This window comes from Equus quagga, chromosome 6 (genome assembly GCF_021613505.1).
Source record: "Equus quagga isolate Etosha38 chromosome 6, UCLA_HA_Equagga_1.0, whole genome shotgun sequence".
NCBI classification, from domain to species: Eukaryota; Metazoa; Chordata; class Mammalia; order Perissodactyla; family Equidae; genus Equus; species Equus quagga.
In genome coordinates, this window is record NC_060272.1 from 61,569,801 (window position 1) to 61,582,467 (window position 12,667).

The following is a 12,667-nucleotide window of genomic DNA, read 5'->3' on the forward strand; positions in this document are numbered from 1 at the left end:
AGCATGAATCATTTGTATTGACTTCTGCTTTCGGCAGACCAGCGGGTTCTTTGATGAGCTTGCTTTGTCCTCAGTTTGTAGAACACTTCCTCAGGGTGGGATTGCTAAACTACAAATGGGGGCACACTTCTTCCCAGTTTGGAATCAGAAGTTGACTTCATAGTGTTTGCTGTCTCACCAACTCCCTCTGCCCTGCAGTGGGGAAACCCTCTCACTCTATACCCCCCTCTTGGAGTCCCCTGCTTGGATTAGGCTCCTGCCAAGCTCATGCCACACTCAGAAAGGACCAGCAGTGCCATCACACTAGATGCAGACTTGGGAAGATACTGGTGCCTGGAGGTGTAGGGGAGAGGGAGGCTGCCCCCAAAAGGCTGATGTGTGCACATGTACATCCACCAAAGGACGTGATGGAAGCCCTTGCATCAGCAGACCTTTTACTGGAGCCCGTGTGACTCTGAGCAATGAACATGAGAGTGCAGCTATCTCTTTGAGATACTGATTTCATTTCCTTTGGATATTTACCCAGAAGTGGAATTGCTGGATCATATGTAGTTCTACTTCTAATTTTTTGAAAAAACCTCCTTACTGCTTTCCATAATGGCTGTACCAATTTATATACCTACCAACAGTGCACAAGGGTTCCCCTTTCTCCACATCCATGCCAACACTAGTTAACCTTTACCTTTTGGATTATAGCCCTTCTAACGGTTGTAAGGTAATACCTCATTGTGGTATTGATTTGCATTTCCCTGATGATTAGTAATGTTGAACATCTTTTCATGTACCTATTGGCCATTTGTATGTCTTCTTTTGAAAAATGTCTATTCAGGTCCTTTCCCCATTCTTTAATTGGACTGTTTTCTTTCCATTGAGTTGTTTGAGTTTTTATGTATTTTGGATAGTAACCCCTTATCAGATGTATGGTTTGAAAATGTTTGCTCCCATTTTGTAGGTTGTCTCTTCACTCTGTTGATTGTTCCCTTTGCCGTGCAGAGGCTTTCTAGTGTGATGCAATCCCATTTGCCTATTTTTGCTTTTGTTGCTTGTGCTTTTGGGGTCATATCCAAAATATCATTGCCTAGACCAATGTCAAGAAGCCTTTTCCCTGTGTTTTCTTCTAGTAGTTTTACAGTTTCAGGTCTTACATTTAAGTCTTTCATCTATTTTCAGTTGATTTTTGTATTTGGATTGAGATAGGATCCAATTTCATTCTTCTGCATGTGGAAAATCAGTTTTCCCAGTACCATTTATTGAAGAGATTGTCCTTTCTCTACTTTTATTTTTTTTTATTTTAAAGATGTTGCTCTGCTGTCTTCTTGCTTACATTGTTTCTAATGAGAATTTTCCTATCATCCTTATCTTTGCTCCTCTGTACATAATGTATCTTTTTCTATGGCTGCTTTTAAGATTTTTTTTTTTATCTATCAGTGTCTTGAGCAATTTATGGTGTAGTTTTCTTTATGTTTCTTGTCCTTGGGGTTTGTTGAGCTTCTTGGATATGTGATTCATCAAATTTGGAAAACTCTTGGCTACTCCTTCTTTGGCATGACTTTTCCTGTCTCATCTCTGTCTCTTTCTCTAGGGACTCCAATTGCATGTATATTGGACTGTTCGAAGTTGTACCATACCTCACTAACTACTTTTTCAGTCTTATTTCTCTCTGTGTTTTATTTCAGTGATATTTTCTTCTGCAATGTCTTGTCTGCTGTTAATTCCTTTCAGTGTAGTTTTCATCTCTGGAAGTTCAATTTGGGTTTTTAAAATATTTTTTCTGTCTCTACTTAACTGTTTGAATATATGGAATACAGTTATAATTTTTTTTTAAAGTGCTGTTGTCTGTTAATTTTAACATCTGTGTTAGCTTTGAGTTGTTTTTAATTAGTTGATTTTTCTCCTCAATATTTTCCTGTTTCTCTGCATGCCCAATAATCTTTGATACAAAGGCAGACATTGTAAATTTTACATTGCTGAGTTCTGGTTATTTTTTTATTCCTATAAATTTCTTGAGCGTTTGTCTGGGATGGGATGCAGTTAGGTTACTTAGAAACTGTTTGATTCTTTTAAATCTTACTTTTAATATTTGTTAGGTGAGACTAGAACACTGTTTGGTCTAGGGCCAATATTTTTCACTACCGAGGCAAGGACTTTCTGAGTACTCTACTCAATTCCTTATAAATTATGAGGTTTTCCAATCTGGCTGGTGGGAACATTCACTTTTCCTGTCCTTGTGTGAGCTCCAGGTACTGTTCTTTGTAATTGTTTCAGATAGTTCTTCCTTGGCCTCTGCTAGTTTCCTCACATGTGTGTATAATGAGTACTCTGCTGAATACACAAGGGGGACCCTTCATAGATGTCCAGTTCTCTTTCCCTGCAGCTCTGTCTTCTCCTTCCATCTTGCCACCTTTAGCTACAGTGGTCGTTCTAAATTCTTAGCTGCATTTTTCACCACAGGGAGCCCGCCAGACTACAGCTGAGTTTCCTCTTCCTGTACCGTGACCTGGAAACTATTTCATGGCCGTAAGCTGGGGCAATTGTAGGGCTCTTCTCATTCTTTTTCTGTCCTATGTCTTCTCTTGGGTTCTACTCCGATAATTATTCACTATCATGTTATCTTTCTAATGCCATCAAACATATGTTTTTGATACTTTATCCAGTTTTTCTAGTTTTCTTTTGTAAAAGGTTTGGTAATGATTACCTAGTCTGCAATGGTTGTAATAAAAAGCCCCAAACCTTTTAATTTTAACCGAGTTTTTTTGAGAAGAGTAAACAGTTATTTCAGATCTGCTGGGCTCCTTAGGTAAGACTACATGGGATTCAGAACTGGTTGTCTGGCATGTCTGGTAATTCTGGTGGGAACCTACTGGAAACCTCATTTCTGATGGGGACTGACAAGATGCTTGAGAGGGTGCTGATCCTGAGGGAAAAGGGAGCCAGCCATGATGAGCTTGACCCAAGAACTGAATTCTGGTTATCAGAGAGGAGTAGGAGTGAGTATGATGTCAACCACTCATACTTCTATTCTGTCCAGCGCCCATTGGATTCATGAAGAATTGCATAGAGAGAGAGCCGATTGGATGTGAAAACAGAAACGGCACTTTTCGTAAAAATTCTGCCAAAATAAATGGAGCCAGAGGCCCTCCATCAGCAGGTGGGAGCAAGAACCAGTGAAATTTGAATTACTACTGTTAATGTGACCCTTAGAGCAAATCCAGGCTGGTGAGGCTTGAAGAAATCACTTACACAGGGGCCAAGTTAGCCTAGATTCAGCTGAACCTTTACAAAGCTTCGTTAATAAAAGGAGTCTTTGGCACAAACCTATTATCTGTTGGAAACTGGCCTGACACCAAAAACTCATTTTACCTTGATCCCAGAGTGTTCATCAGATGGTGAGGCTTTGCCTGGGACTGATATTTTTCTAGGCTAGTACTCAGAGACACTGACTTAAGAGTCCTTAAAATTTTGCAATGAGTCATACATAGGGCCAGGTTTGCTGAAACTTAATGTGTTAGATCTGCCTGGGGGCAATTTGTCGGTAACCTGTTGGCATTGAGAAGATATAAAATGATTAATACAAGGCATAAAATGAAAGACAAGTAGTGGAGGTGGGGAGTGGGGAAACTCTTCCCAGTGAACATAGCTCTAGTTCATGAGATGAAATCTATATTTCTCTCAGCAGAAAGTACATAGCTGTATTGCATTAACTCAGCAATTCTAACCAAAACAAAGACAGGATGACAAATATTTAAACAGTGATTAAAACATTGCCCAGGCAATAGGAAATGTCTGCTCTTGCCAACTGTTTGCTTGGACGAAATAAAATAAATGAGGGGCACAAAAACCATGTCTTCCTGGTTGCTCTCGGGGACCCTTCTCTGGCATAGGGGCAGCTCCCTCAATCATTAGCTTGAGTCCTATGGGTCCCATTGGAAATAGCCTAATGAGAAAGAACTCTGAAAACTGTTAATGGTGAAAAGGTATATGGTATACATTTTTCTTTTAACATATTTTACGTATATAAATGACAGGGTGCAATCAGAGCAGATTTCCCTACCAGAACGTTGAATGCTTAATTCAAAACAAACCCATATTTCATTTGGTAGTTACTTACCCCCATCCCCTTATTTGGCTCTTTGCCAACTGTTAGTCTAATTGCAGGGGTGGCAGCCTGAGATGCTATAGCCCGCAACTTGAAGAAAAGGTTGCCATTGCTAATTATAGTGATGCTGTGGTTGAAAGTAGTGCTCTGTCCTTTGAAAGACCTCAAATGAAATGATAGCACAAAAGCACCTGAGAACTCCCCGTAAACCTATGCTCTATTCAGTATGACATTAAAGTTCAACATTACCATCATGTTGTAAGTGACATTGAAAAAATCTCATTCCGGCTTTTAGTCAGGAGGACCACAACTCTGATGGAACCCCACTCAGTATTTTCTGCAGTCATCTTGAAAATGAAGCTGTTTAGGGGGTTGGCACAGAGTAGCAATGGTGCTTCTATGCTCTTTGGTAGACAAACATGGCCTGGTGGCTTAATTCACATCAGTAAATAGCATTCACTATCACATTTTTAACACTGGGCTAAATTCTGTGGTGAGCCGCCAAGAGAAGAGGCAGTGTTATGGGTTGAGTTGTGTCCCTCCAAAAAAGATATTTTGAAGTTCTAACACCCAGTACCTCTGAGTCTCATCTTATTTGGAAATAGGGTCTTTCCAGATGTAATTCATACTGGAGAAGAGTGGACCCCTAATCCAATATGACTGGGGTCTTTATAAGAAGGTGGCCTGTCAAGACACAGACACACAGGGAGAACGCCATGTGGCAATGAAGGCAGAGTTTGAATTATGCAGTTGGAAGCCAAGGATTGCCAAAGATTGCCAGCAAACCATCAGAAGCTCGGACAGAAACAAGGAAGGATTCTCACCTACAGGTTTCAGAGGGATTGTGGCCCTGCTACACCTTGATTTTGGATTTGTGGCCTCCAGAACTGTAAGCCAATAAATTTCTGTTGTTTTAATCCACTCAGTTTGTGTACTTTGTTATGACAGCCCTAGGAAATGAATACAGTCAGGAATGTCTCTTGTCCCTAGGTGACGTGGGTCCTAGTGGTGGATATGTCACATACACAGGGTGTAGTGAGGATGAAATGCGGAATCGAGTGAGGACCAGTGAAGACCAAGTTACTAGAGGAGGTAGATTTTAAACTGGTTTCAGAGACATTTGAAGTGACTTTCTTCCCCTTGTGTGGTAGTCTGGACCCAAGAGAAGGCAATCTATAATCTGGCCTAAATGGCCAAATCTTTCTCCTCCCACCACACAGAATATACTCATTCAAATAATATGAACTAGTCCCAGCTGAATAGACACCGTCTTTATTACCAGTGGGCCAACAAAAGTAGGTTTGGTTAATTACATAGATAAAAAGGGATTTGAAATGTGGAATGTTAAAGCCAAAGTTCCAGTGACTAATTATTCCACCTCCAGTATAACTACCCTAACCTGAGCAGCTGTTCTAAAACCCAGATGTGTAGAACCCTGACAAATCTTTCTTTTAAAGTGCTAGAACAGAGATTCAGACTCTGAATTTGCCGATTTAGTGCAAATTTGGATCCAGCACCAGTCTAGCAGTCCATTCCAGCCCTCAGCATGAAAACAGAATGCTTGGTCCCATGCCCATGATGGGGGCACTCCAGGAAGCGCTGGTGTTCCCAGCTGGCTTCCTGCCACACCAGGACCATATTGACTCTCTAAAATGAACATCTCACTGTGTCACTTCCTGTGTACAAGCTTTTAATGGTTCTGATGCCTATAGAATCAAGTCTAAGCATGATGTTTTAACAAGCCTCCATGATCTTTCCCATCTCTGGGCTCCTGTCCTGTCATCCTCTCCCTTTAATTTCATGACTAGCTACACAAAATTACTTGTTGTTTCCATAGCACATCCTTGTGTGTCCTGCCCCTGTGACTTTAACTTACTATCCCCTAAACGTATAATGCCCTTTCCTTCTTTCTTTACTGGGGAAACTAGTTAATCTTCAAAACTTTGTAAGGGACGCTTTCCTATGAAAGGCTTCCTTAAACCACTATCTCCAAAAAGACTTAATAACTTCTTTCTTTGTATTATTTTCGCATACTTCTTTACTGTGCATCTCACACTATATTTAAAGCTTTGTTTATAAATCCTCTTCTAATTAAACTTTGAGCTCCTGGTCTTACTCATATCATGATGCCCAGTAGGTAAGCACAGTGCCTATAGCAGGTGATTAGTAGCTATTTAAATGCATTTTTTCACTTAATAAATATTTATTGAGGCTTTTCATGTGCCAGGCATTATTCTAGGCCTTTCAGATATGGCAGTAAATAATACGGATAAGGACCTTGCCTACATGGAACTCACATTCTGATAGAGAATTGGGTAAATAAATAAAAAATAGATATGATGTATTACTTTCAGGTAATGATACTTGCTATGAAGAAGAACAAAGGAATAGAAGAGATTGTTGATCAATGAAGATTCTCTTAGATTCACATGTCAAGAAGTGGTCAAATGAATCTTACCAAAAAAGGCTGAGATTTCTCTCTAATCCACCTTGACTACCGATAGCCTTCTTAGCCAAGTCCACTTAATATGCCCTTAGAGAGAATCAGGGTTGAAGGAAGGGAACATGTGACACATCTTGGGCCAGGAGCTTTACATACATCATCGTATTGGATTTTTATAACACTCCTTGAGATAGGTGCTGTTACAGATGGGTGATAACCTGAACTTCAGCGAGGTCAAATAATGTGTGCATGGTGTAGTGTCTGAGTACATGAGCCAAGATTCAAATCCAGGTACTCCTGGGCCACTGGGTTAACAACCGTTCTACAGTTGAATTCAATAAATAAATACAAGTGCTGAATTTGTGCCAAGCCCTGTTCTAAGTGCTTGGCATACACCAGTGAATAGAATAGATAAAAATCCCTGCCCTTACAGAAAATAACAAATGTTGGTGAGGTTGTGGAGAAATTGGAACTCTTGTGCACTGCTGGTAAGAATGTAAAATGGTGTAGCCACTATGGAAAACAGTATGACACTTCTTCAAAAAATTAAAAATATAATTACCATATGATCCAGCAATTCCACTTCTGGGTGTATGCCCAAAGGAATGGAAAGGAGAGTCTCGAAAAGATGTTTGTACATCCATTTTTATAGCAGCATTATTCACAATACCTAAAAGGTGAAGTAACCCAAGTGTCCATCAACAGACGAATGGATAAGCAAAATGTGTTATACACATGCAATGGGGTATCATTCAGCCTTAAAAAGAAAGGAAGTTCTGACACATGCTACAACATGGATGAAACTTCAGGACCTTTAACTAAGTGAAATAGGACAAATACTGTGTGATTCCACTTATATGAGGTACCTAGAGTAGTCAAACCCACAGAGACAGAAAGTAGAACGGTGGTTACCAGCAGCTGAGGAAATGGGAAGCTGTTGTGGGTGCAGAGTTTCAGTTGGGGAAGATGGAAAAGAGTTCTGTGGATGGGTAGTGGTGATGGTTGCACAACAATGTGAATGTACTTAATGCTACTGCACTGTACATTTAAAAATGGTTAAGATGGTAAATTTTATGTTATGTGTATTTTACTACAGTTAAAAAGAAATCCCTGCCCTTCTGGGGCTCATGTTCTAGTTAGGGGAGACAGACAATGAACAATAAACAGATTAAATATGTATATTATAAACTTTTGTTAGAAGGAGAAGAGTGATATAGAGTAAACAGACCAGGTTAAAGAGGATTGAGACGGCCGGGGCAGGGAGAGAGTATTGTCAGTTCCATAAAGCATGGTTAGTTCTGTGGTCTTCTTCAGCTAAAGTTAATACGTTGTCAATAAAGTGCGTCAGCCGTGAAACTGTGATGTCTTCCTTGGCATCCACATTTTGCCCAGAAATCTCTGGCTTGTTGGAGTCTTGAGTGGGAATTTAAAGTCTCTCAGAAATAAGTTTCAAATACTGTGGGGAGTCCAGATTGCTAGGGCTGATGGAATGTCACATGGAAACACCCAGAGAGGCCTGCTTTCCAACATGTGAGGGAAACAGCCAGGAGGCGCATGCACGTTAGGGAATAATAAGCAGTTCAGAGGGAAAAGTAAGAACAAAGGTAAAGAAACTTGGCAGGGTGGGTAGTTTTAGGCAAGGCAAGAGGCTCTAAAACCAGTAAATGAGGGTAGGTAAGCACAGGATTTTATTGCTAATTATTGATTTACCTCATCCACTGGCTCCTTCAGCAAGTCTTCTCAGGGCCACCTCTGCATGTGCTTCTGGGCTAGTTCCTGGGGATTGGGATAGAAAGCGTAGCTGCCCTCGGGGAGTCCGTAATCTAGTAGGAAAGTCAAAACCTATGCACAATGTGGATACTTAAATAACAAAGGCATATAGTTTGTGATAGAATACCCAGATGAGTGACAGAGACCATAAATGCTGCAGACAAGTATGGCAGTCAACATATTTAACAACCGGTCCTGCACAGGCATCAGATGGGATTAGAGTGGATGGGACCCAATCGGAACACACCGTAGGAGTGAACAATCTGTGCACTGTGATCAGGAGCATCAGCCCTGGTTGTAGGAGCTTTGAGGAGCAAAGGTGCCTGGGGCTGAGGCTACTGCAAGACATCCCAGGGAGGAGACGGAACTCAGATGGAACCCGGAGCGGAGGGAAGGGGGAGAGGGGCAGGAGTAATTAAGTTCGTTTCATGATGTAAGTGGGATTCCTGGAAGATTGTCCTGACAGCTGTGTGTGGGATGGAGTAGAGGGGAGGAATGCAGGAGGAAAACTGATGAGGAGGCTGTTCTAGGGGCTGAGGTGTGAGGCGAGGAGAGTGGAAGACATGATATTGGAGAGAGTGAGGCTAACCTGGGAGAGAGGGAGAGCTGAGGGGCAGAGACTGTGTAACTCCATATCATATTGCCGAGGTCCAAAGCGTTTCTTTCTTAGTACGAATTGTTCAGATGTGACTAGGAAGTGTAATAAAAGCATAATAAGGTGTGAACTTAAGCTGCTGACACCGCTCCCACTCCCTTCCCTGAAATTCCTCTCTTACGACCCAACAAGGGAGTTGGAAAATAATATTTGTGAAGAGGGCTTGCCGAATAGAGCTGGGCTCCCCACAGGTGTAGCCTTGTCAGCAGAAATTGCTCCGGGGTCTGCAGTATTTTAGGAACAGAGGTGGGCGTCTCAACCTCAGTCTCTGGCTAGGGTCTTAAAGGATGTTTTAAATTCCTGGAAGCCCCTAAACCCTGGAAACTCTCTTCCTGGGAAGTCCCACCTTAGGAGCTGTATCTGGGTTTCCAGAGCCGTGGGAAGTTTTCTGATCTGCTGTTCCAGCAAATCCCAACCTTCCCTTCCTGTTAAAACTGGACTTTGGGCATGCCACTCTCCACCTCTCCACCTAGTCAAGCTGTACGCAGAATTCAGGAGCTCTGAGAAGAGTAGGGTTGCCCTTCCGCAGTTTTCATTTGAGGGCTAATCGAAAACTCCTCAGGGAAGTGGTAACGTTTGTCCAGAGCTCTTGCAGATGGGAAGAGGAAGCTGTATGACTGCATGCGTTTCAACTTCTAGAAAAACCACTTCAAGAGGATGAGGGGTAAATGGATGTAGTCAGTGGGTGGGGTGGCAGGCCAATTGAGCTAAGATGACTTCACCAACACTGCTAGATACACTGTATCCCTCAGAAATAGAATTGAGGTAATGTGCTTCCGGATTGAAGCGTTAGACCTAGGAGCCATCACATTTTATTGTGACTTTATACCTATAGGGTCAATTAAGTCAACTGGGAATTGACTTTACTGGGCAGAAAAGGCAGGAGTAGAGGAGAGGGGATGGCTCTGAAGCTGTGAGCTACAAAGCACAATCTAAGGAGCCCAGACGCTGGCAGGAGGGGGCTTCTGAACAGTGAGAAGGCAGTACTGAATGTCAGGATGAATGGCCGTCAGAATGAATGACTGGGGAGAAGCAGAGATTGATAGGAGCTGTGATGCAGAGATGAGAGGCCAAAGACAAAGCAGGTACCATCTGCTAGATGTTGAGGATGAAAGATGAATAAAACAGGATTCCTGCCTCTGGGGTTCACGACCAGAGAAACAGGCAAGCAAACAAATAATTTCCGCAGAAGGATTTTAGTTGAAGGGACATACAAAAACTCATGGGAAGAAGGAGAAATAATAAACAGTAACACGCCTTGAATACTTCTGTGCCAGACATAGTGCTGGGTGCTTTGTATGAATTATCCCAACACCCCCGCGATGGTGAGTACCACTATTTTCATGTTTACAGATAAAGAGACTGAGACTTCTGAGCAGAGGCAGTAACTTGCCTAAACTGGTAGGTGGTAGAGCAGGCATTCTCTAAATGTAACACCATCCCAACAAATCCCAGGATTATTAATTAATAATAAGGTGTGAATTTAAGCTGCCGACACTTCTCCTATTCCCTTCCCTGAAAAAAAAATTTTGGAGGGGGAAACTAGATTTTAAAGTTCATACTAAAATGTTCTGAAAATTCTGGGGGGGAAAAAAAAAAGATGAGTAAGAGGGGATTAGACCTACCAGACACTGAAGGACCACAGAAGCTGTAATAATGTGGATATTGGAATGCTGCGTCTAGGAATAATAAACTGATGACACAGACTAGAGAGTACCTGTAGGAATGTATGATACCTACATGATGGGGTGTAAGACTGAACCTTATATCTGATGGGAAGATGCTGTTTATTCTATAAGTAGCAGTGAGATAATTGGGTAGCCAGTGGTAAAATCACAGACATACACAGACAATTACAACCCTACTTCACTTTGTGGACTAAATGCATCAAAGATTTAAATATATGGACAACTGAAATTGTAAAAGTACTATAGGAAAACATGACCGTATGTTTTATTGTATTTTATTTTTTTTTAAGATTTTATTTTTTCCTTTTTCTCCCCAAAGCCCCTGGGACATAGTTGTATATTCTTTGTTGTGGGTCCTGGTTGTGGCACGTGGGATGCTGCCTCAGCATGGCCTGATGAGCAGTGCCGTGTCCGCGCCCAGGATTCAAACCAACAAAACACTGGGCCTCCTGCAGCCGAGCCCGCGAACTTAACCACTCGGCCACGGGGCCAACCCCAACAGTGTTTTAAAATAATCTACCACAGGAAGGGCCTTTGCAAGCCTCGCACAAACCTCTGGAGCTGTTAAAGGAAAGGTTAATGAAATGAACAACATAAAAATAATTTTTTTGTCATTAAAAACACTGCGAAGTCAAAAGACAAACAATAAACTGGAAAACGTATTGCAGCATATGACCCAGACGAAGCACTACTATTTTGTTCTTACACGATAGGATGAGATATCCATGTCACATAAAGTCACATTCAACACAATTTAACATTTCATTTTGAGATAATTGTAGATTTACATGTAGTTGTAAGAAATAACACAGAGAGACCCCAGTTCCCCACAATGGTAACATCTTGTAAAACTATAGCATCATTTCACAACCATGACATTGACATCCACACAACTCACAGATCTTATTCAGATTTTTCCAGTTTAATTTGTACTCATTTGCCTGTGTGGTGTGTGTGTGTGTGTATTTAATTCTATGGAGGATTATCACAGGTGTCTGGTGTTTTATTTGTGGATGCACCACCACAGTCAAGATACAGAGCAGTTCCATCACCACAGGAGTTTTCACGCTACCCTTTTGTAATCACATCCACCTCCCGCCTGCTCCGCCTCCCCCATCTCTGACCCCAGGCAATCACTAATCTGTCTTCATGTCCATAATAGTGTCATTTAATGAATGGTATATATATATATGGAATTATACCGTATATAACCTTTTGCAATTGGCTTTTTTCAAAACTCCAAATGATTCTCTGGAGATTCATTCACTCATTCATTTGTTCATTCGGGTTATTACATGTGTCAATAGTTTGTTCCTTTTTATTGCTGAGTAGTATAGTCCATGGTATAGATGTACCACAGGTTTTTAAACCATTCAATCACTGAAGGTTGTTTTAGTTTTTGGCAATTACAAATAAAGCTGCTATGAACATTCATGTGCAGATTTTTGTGTGAACATAAGTTCGTCTCTCTGGGATAAACATCTAGGAGTGGAATTGCTGGCTCATATGGCAATGCATGTTTAGTTGATAAGAAACTGCCAAACTTTTCTAGGGTGGCTGTATCATTTTACATATATATTATATCATACGTATGATGTATAATATCAGAAATAAATTATATAGATATAAAAATATCAAAAATAAATTATATATAATATCAAAAATCTGTGAACAAGCAGTTCACAGAAAAATAAGTATAAATGTCTCTTTGACATGAAATTATACTCAAACTTGCTCATAATAAGAAATATAAAAAATACAGTTATGGTAGATACCATTTTTCTACCTACCAAACTGGCAAAGGACAAAAAGTTTGAGAACATATTTGGTGAGTGTTTGGAGCAACAGATGATTTCACACATCATTGATGGGAATATAAGCTAATAAAGCTGTATGGAGAACAATTTAAAAATATTTCTGAAAAATTTTAATGCCTATATCCTTTGACTCAGCAATTCCATGTCTAGGAATTTATCCAATAAATACACTCATATATGTATGAGATTTATTAATTC